This window comes from Palaemon carinicauda, chromosome 1 (assembly GCF_036898095.1).
Source record: "Palaemon carinicauda isolate YSFRI2023 chromosome 1, ASM3689809v2, whole genome shotgun sequence".
Lineage (NCBI taxonomy): Eukaryota > Metazoa > Arthropoda > Malacostraca > Decapoda > Palaemonidae > Palaemon > Palaemon carinicauda.
In genome coordinates, this window is record NC_090725.1 from 284,369,076 (window position 1) to 284,376,575 (window position 7,500).

General features: G+C 31.3%; 1 protein-coding gene across 1 annotated transcript in view; it reads right to left on the bottom strand.

The window, feature by feature from the left end:
* Positions 1-7,500, bottom strand: part of LOC137644947 (lactosylceramide 4-alpha-galactosyltransferase-like) — a 185,442-nt gene that overhangs the window by 22,022 nt on the left and 155,920 nt on the right. The window lies entirely within an intron of this gene.

A 7,500-nucleotide genomic window follows, 5' to 3' on the forward strand; every position in this document is an offset into this window, starting at 1 on the left:
AAAAAAAAAAAAAAATTATTTTGTAGAATGTGGCTTGAAGAGGCTAGACCTGATGAGTGGGAATTAGGAGTGTTGGTGAAGATGACAAAAAAAAAGAAAATAAAAAAAATAAAAAAAAATAAAAAATAGTTTGTAGAATGTGGCTTGAAGAGGCTAAACCTGATGAGTGGGAATTAGGAGTGTTGGTGAAGATAACAAAAAAAAAAAATAGTTTGTAGAATGTGGCTTGAAGAGGCTAAACCTGATGAGTGGGAATTAGGAGTGTTGGTGAAGATGACAAAAAAAAAAAAAAAAAAAAAAATTAGTTTGTAGAATGTGGCTTGAAGAGGCTAAACCTGATGAGTGGGAATTAGGAGTGTTGGTGAAGATGACAAAAAAAAAAAAGAAAATAAAAAAATTAAAAAAAATAAAAAATAGTTTGTAGAATGTGGCTTGAAGAGGCTAAACCTGATGAGTGGGAATTAGGAGTGTTGGTGAAGATGACAAAAAAAAAAAAAATAGTTTGTAGAATGTGGCTTGAAGAGGCTAAACCTGATGAGTGGGAATTAGGAGTGTTGGTGAAGGTGCCAAAAAAAAAAAAAAAAAATAGTTTGTAGAATGTGGCTTGAAGAGGCTAAACCTGATGAGTGGGAATTAGGAGTGTTGGTGAAGATGACAAAAAAAAAAAAAAAAAAAAAAAAAAAAAAAATAGTTTGTAGAATGTGGCTTGAAGAGGCTAAACCTGATGAGTGGGAATTAGGAGTGTTGGTGAAGATGACAAAAAAAAAAAAAATAGTTTGTAGAATGTGGCTTGAAGAGGCTAAACCTGATGAGTGGGAATTAGGAGTGTTGGTGAAGATGACAAAAAAAAAAAAAAAAAAAAAAAAAAAAAAGTTTGTAGAATGTGGCTTGAAGAGGCTAAACCTGATGAGTGGGAATTAGGAGTGTTGGTGAAGATGACAAAAAAAAAAAAAAAAAAAAAAAAAAAAAAAAAAAAAAAAAAAAAATTAGTTTGTAGAATGTGGCTTGGAGAGGCTAAACCTGATGAGTGGGAATTAGGAGTGTTGGTGAAGATGACAAAAAAAAAAAAAAAAAAAAAAAAAAAAAAAAAAAAAAAAAAAAAGTTTGTAGAATGTGGCTTGAAGAGGCTAAACCTGATGAGTGGGAATTAGGAGTGTTGGTGAAGATGACAAAAAAGAAAAAAGAAATAAATAAAAAATAGTTAGTAGAATGTGGCTTGAAGAGGCTAAACCTGATGAGTGGGAATTAGGAGTGTTGGTGAAGATGACAAAAAAAAAAAAAATAGTTTGTAGAATGTGGCTTGAAGAGGCTAAACCTGACGAGTGGGAATTAGGAGTGTTGGTGAAGATGACAAAAAAAAAAAATAAATAAATAAAAAATAGCAGAATGTGGCTTGAAGAGGCTAAACCTGATGAGTGGGAATTAGGAGTGTTGGTGAAGATGACAAAAAAAAAAAAAAAAAAAAAAAAAAAAAAAAAAAAAAAAAAAAAAAAAAAAAAAAAAAAAAAAAAAAAAAAGACCTGACTGATAGCAATAATTACAGAGGCATCACACTCACGTCAGTTGTTAAGAAAATATATAAGTATGCTTATTCTAAAGAGACTGGAGAGAAAGATTGATGAAACGCTGAGATATGAAAAAGCAGGATTTTGATAAGATAGAAGTTGTACTGACCAAATTTTCATTTTGAGGCATGTTGTACAGCAATGCATGGAGTATAGATTTACCCTTTTGATGGCATTTGTGGACTAAGAAAAAACCTTTGATATGTGTGTACCGGGCAATTTTGTGGAGAGTCCTGCATTATTATGTAATTCCTCTTGAATATGTTAATTTGATTAAGTCTGTTCATGGGCATAGCAAGTGCAAAGTTATTGTTAATGGAGTCTTATGAAATGAATTTCCATTGAACAGCGAAGTATTCCAAGGGAATCTGTTGTCACCTATGTTGTTTATCCTCCTCATGGATTTTGTAATGCGTAGAACAGTCGGAGATGGTAGAGAAGCATTGGACTGGATTGGTAATAGGAAATTAGCTGACATAGAGTATGCTGATGATGCTGTCCTTATTAGCAGAACACCACAGGATTTGCAATGGATGCTTACCAGAGTGCATGAAATATCACACGAAGTCGGGCTCAAGATAAATAGAAGAAAGACAGAGATGATGAGAGCTGAGTATGCAATGGAAGATGAAATATCATTGGAAGGAGAAAGGATTAATGAGGTAGAATTATGTGTATATTTAGGAACTATGAACTCCAGTACAGGGTCTTTAGAATTAAGAGTTTAGTGACAGATTGAAATAAGCAAATCAGACAATGGCTAGGTTGAGATACTACGGCTAGAGTTACATGGTCCTTTGAATGGTCAGAGTGTGCTACATTGGATCCTTATCTCTGGTGACAGTTCATTTTTCCTTTCCCTACACATTATTATTATTATTACTATCCAAGCTACAACCCTAGTTGGAAAAGCAAGATGCTATAAGCCCAGGGGCTCCAACAGGGAAAAATAGCCCAGTGAGGAAAGGAAATAAGGAAATAAATAAATGAAGAGAACAAATTAACAATGAATCATTCTAAAATAAGTAACAACGTCAAAACAGACATGTCATGTATAAACTAATAACAACATAAAAAACAAATATGTCATAAATAAACTATAAAAAGACTCATGTCCGCCTGGTCAACAAAAAAGTATTTGCTCCAACTTTGAACTTTTGAAGTTCTACTGATTCAACCACCCGATTAGGAAGATCATTCCACAACTTGGTAACAGCTGGAATAAAACTTCTAGAGTACTGCGTAGTATTGAGCCTCGTGATGGAGAAGGCCTGGCTATTAGAATTAACTGCCTGCCTAGTATTACGAAAAGGATAGAATTGTCCAGGGAGATCTGAATGTAAAGGATGGTCAGAGTTATGAAAAATCTTATGCAACATGCATAATGAACTAATTGAACGACAGTGCCGAAGATTAATATCTAGATCAGGAATAAAAATTTTAATAGACCGTAAATTACTGTCCATCAAATTAAGATGAGAATCAGCAGCTGAACACCAGACAGGAGAACAATACTCAAAACAAGGTAGAATGAAAGAATTAAAACACTTCTTCAGAATAGATTGATCACTGAAAATCTTGAAGACTTTCTCAATAAGCATATTTTTTGTGCAATTGAAGAAGACACAGACCTTATATGTTTCTCAAAAGTAAATTTACTGTCGAGAATCACACCTAAAATCTTGAAAGAGTCATACATATTTAAAGAAACATTATCAATACTGAGATCCGGATGTTGATGATCCACCGTCCTTGACCTACTTACAATCATACTTTGAGTTTAGTTAGGATTTAACTTCATACCCCATAATTTGCACCATGCACTAATTTTAGTTAAAACTCTATTAAGGGATTCACCAACCCCAGATCTACATTCAGGTGATGGAATTGATGCAAAGAGTAGCGTCATCTGCATATGCAACAAGCTTGTTTCCTAGGTCAAACCACATGTCATGTGTATATAGTATGAAAAGTAATGGGCCAAGAACACTACCCTGTGGAACACCGGATATCACATTCCTATACTCCCTATGGTTCCCATCAACAACAACTCTTTGAGATCTATTACTTAAAAAAATCAATAATAATGCTAAGAAACGACCCACCCACTCCCAACTGTTTCAGTTTGAAAACAAGGGCCTCATGATTAACACGGTCAAAGGCAGCACTAAAATCAAGGCCATTCATACAATCTTCCTGACCACAATCAAGGGATTTCTGTACAGCATTGGAGATTGTAAGAAGGGCATCACATGCTCCAAGGCCTTTACGAAAATCAAATTGCAAACTAGGGAGTAGATGATTACCTTCAGCAAACCTATTAAGACGTTTTGCCAGAAGACGTTCAAAAACTTTAGATAATATGGGAGTTATGGAAATTGGGCGGTAATCAGTGGGACTTGAGCTACCACAAACACATTTACATAGAGGAGTAACATTACCAATTCTCCAACAAGTGCTAAAAGCTCCTCTTCTTGCTAACTTGCGCAAAATATCAGATAACTTTAGAGCTAAGAAATCTGCTGTCTTTATAAAAAACAAAAGAAAAATACCATTTGGGTCTACACCTCCATAAGCATCAAGGTCCATCAACAGAGCTTTAATCTCACGAGATCGAAATGCTAAACTAGTTAGTTTAGCCTCAGGAAAACATGAATGAGGAAGTTCAAATTTTTCATTACTCTGTTTACTGTCAAAAACATCAGCCAAAGGGGTTGCCTTTTCCTTTGGACAGTGAGTGACTGAGCCATCTGGAGGAATTATTGCATCAACACCAAAGAGTGCAGATTTAAAGGTAGACCATCATTTATGTTCCTGAGTTGTACCAGAAAGGGTTTCTTTTATGGTTAAATTGTACTCCTTTTCAGTCGAGGCATAACTCTCTGAGCAAAAGCTCGAAGCTGAGTATAGTTGTTCCAGGTCATATAAGCATTCAATGAAATATATACACTCATATATATATATATATATATATATATATATATATATATATATATATATATATATATATATATATATATATATATATATACATACATACATATAGTGAAATATATACATACATATATATGTATGTATATATGTATGTATGTATGTATGTATATATAGTGTATATATATGTATATATATATTATATATCTTATATATATATATATATATATATATATATATATATATATATATATATATATATATATATATATATATATATACACGCACATATATTGAAATATACACGTACATATATATGTACGTTTACGGTAAAATATATATATATATATATATATATATATATATATATATATATATATATATATATATATATATATATATATACACAGTATATATATATACATATAAATATATAGAGATAGATAATTAGATAGATAGATATATAAACATATATTGAAATATATACATACATATTTATAAATATATGTATGTATGTATATTATATGTATATACACGTATGTTGAAATATATGCATACAAATATATGCGTGTATAATATATATATATATATATATATATATATATATATATATATATATATATATATATATATATATATATATATATATATATATATATATATATATGCGTGTATAATATATATAATATATATATATATAAATACAATATATATAAATATAATATATATGTATATACATGTATATGTATATATATATATATATATATATATATATATATATATATATATATTCATGTTTTGTATGTACTGTATGTATCTATATTTACGTACATACAAAAAATTGAATATACACATACTTGTAGATATATAGATATAACAGACACCTGTATTATCACCGTAAACGAGACAGATGTGAAGCAGATGACAAATGAGGATAATTTATGACAAATAAATCCTTTTATCCAATCCCCTTAGGAAGTGGTGACTGGAATGGTTGTTTTGTTATATATATATATATGTATATATATATATATATATATATATATATATATATATATATATATATATATATATATATATATGATTGTACAGTCTCATGAAAGGTTTCTTTATACTCTTAATGTATCTTTAAATCGTCAGACACTGAGGATTGGTAATAGGAACACGAAAGCGCTTGGTCAAGACTTCGTTTCCTTTTCCCTTCCGGCTAGCTTTTATTTTGAGACAACACTAAGCACATGCCAATGATTTGTCGTTTACAGTATATAGTGTATGTATACATAAATACAAATGCATATGTATATAGGCCTCTTTGCAGTAATCTGTATACATATAAATATATGCATATTATATATCCATGTGTGTATATATATAGATAAATAAACATATATATATATATATATATATATATATATATATATATATATATATATATATATATATATATAATATATATATATACATATATATACAGTATATATATATATATATATATATATATATATATATATATATATAATATATACATATATATATAAAATATATATATATATATATATATATATATATATATATATATATATATATATATATATATATAAGTGAACATATTATGTCTTCAGAGTCACATAAGGGTTTAGCACCACCAAAACTGCCATGCATGCATTTGGTAATCTACCACCCAAATCCAGTCCACGGTAATACATACGTGAAGGAAAAAGCCTTTATTGTGAATAGTGTTGGCCTATCGGATGAGGGAATGGATATACTCGAAATAAAGACTGGAAAATATCAACATCGTGTGTGTTCAAACTACTTCCTATATCATTTAAATGCCCTCAAAATCACAGCCTTTGAAACAGGACATCTTTAATGATTAGAGATTTAATAGTCACACGCCATATGAGGTTACAGCCAGAATACATAGACCTATTGTTCTTAACATCAGACCAGTTATCAGAGGTTTCGAGTCTAAACCTATATTAACAATCAACTTCCGTAAAGCAATGAGGTAATATGTCACACCAGAGCTGAATGACAAGATAAATGACATCGAACCGGAACCAGGCGACTAGGAACTTTTTAAGAAACTTCTGTGGACAATGTCAAGGAAGCATTCTAAGAAGAAACAGAAAGAACTATATCCCGTGTATCAACAAAGATTATATAAAGGCGTACAATTTGGACCCATTTGCAGAAGATACCATCGTACTAGGAGAGCTTTTGTTGGGCTCTGTAGCCATCGAGAAAAAAAAAAAAGGAGAGAGGGACAGAACTGATAATCAGCACAGACAGGACTCTGAACAGTAAGAAAACATAGAACAGCCCAAAATTTGAAGCTTACACGCTCCCTCAGAAATTTGGTATGTTATCTGTATTGATCTCTAACTCAATTACATTTGGTGCAGCGCCTATCCTTATGGCAAATTGCGGTCTAGATGCTCCTGTATATCTGCAATGAAACAGTTTCTGAACTTCTATCCATGTCGCTTTTCTTCTTTCTCCGATGCAGCTCAAGCTTCCAAGGTTGCAATGGGATGGATGCAGAACTTTCAAAACTGACCTCAATAGTGCAACGAAGATTAAAACATGAAGCTTGCTCGCTCCCTCAGAAGTTCCATATACATACAAGCTATAAATGTATATGTATGCTTTCGGTTGTAGTTGTGTGCGTGCGTACCCATATATCTATGTGCAGTATATGAGTCTCTTCCAATCTATCATTAGGAAGCTACTAAACAACCAATAGGAGAACCAAGAAGGTGTTGGAGCATACTAAGGCTACTACTGTATATACCAGAGTATTCTATTCCCTAACTTTGTGACCTATCGGCCGACCTATTTTAATAGCATTTCGCACAAATCATTCACATTGAGCAAGTAGGATGATCGAAATCAACATAGATTAATATGTGAAATAGAAATATATTTCTACCATATATTGATGACAAACCCAAGAATTCTCAAATGAAAAGCAGTTACCAACCAAGGTAACAGAAACCAT